Raw genomic sequence first — 884 nt, 5'->3', positions numbered from 1 at the left:
TACTTCATTTCCCCACCCAGATCTACCAATGAGTCAAATAAAAAACTGAGGGTCATAAGGCGTCTGGCTTGGTTCTAACATCACTTGTAAACTGGCAGTGTGACCTTGAGCATGTCCTGGTCTCACAGCAGCCTCTGTAAAAATGAGGTTGATGCTTTTGGGGTCTCTGGAGACTTTTCCATTTCTGAGATTCTGTGATTCTGTGTTATTTTCAACTGCTTTGGGATGGTCCCCATCTTCCTGGCCTTTTTTCCTAAACTCCTCTCTCTCCCCTTTTCCTTCCATCCTTCATATTTGTCCCTTCTGCATCCGTGCTCCACTCCCTTCACTTTCCTGGCCACCCCCGAGTTCCACTAAGATGGTTACTATGGAAACCATCTCCTGGAAGTGACATCACTCATCTCCTAGGCAACTGTTTTCAGGGCAGTGACATCAGATTACTATGGTAACCCTCCAGGAGGACACTTCTGCACTGAAATGGGCAAACAGAATTCTTATGTATTTCTGTGGGCTGAGGCAATGCAGGGAGAATATTGAAGAACAAAATGTCAGCAGTAAGAATAAAAAGATTTGAGCTTTTTGGGGAAACATGGGCAACCAGTGCAAGGCTGAGAAAGAGCAGAAGCTCTGGGCAAACCCTTTCTCCTTTTAAATAACTAGGCCGATCATATGTCACCAAATTAGGACACTTGAGAGTAAATGGGGCACCACATATACAAGGATGATGGAGTGAACACTGGGCCTCCCTAAGCAAACTGGTGCACATGGCCACCTGCCCATAATCAGGCAGGTGCCTGGCCTTATTCCCTCACCTATGGCTCATCCAACAAGCATTGATTCAGCTTTTCCTGTGTGTGGATATTGAGGATACAAAAGTGAGCAAA

The sequence above is a fragment of the Galeopterus variegatus genome, unplaced genomic scaffold, assembly GCF_000696425.1.
Source record: "Galeopterus variegatus unplaced genomic scaffold, G_variegatus-3.0.2 Scaffold241, whole genome shotgun sequence".
NCBI lineage: Eukaryota > Metazoa > Chordata > Mammalia > Dermoptera > Cynocephalidae > Galeopterus > Galeopterus variegatus.
Note: the sequence above shows the minus strand (reverse complement) of the source record.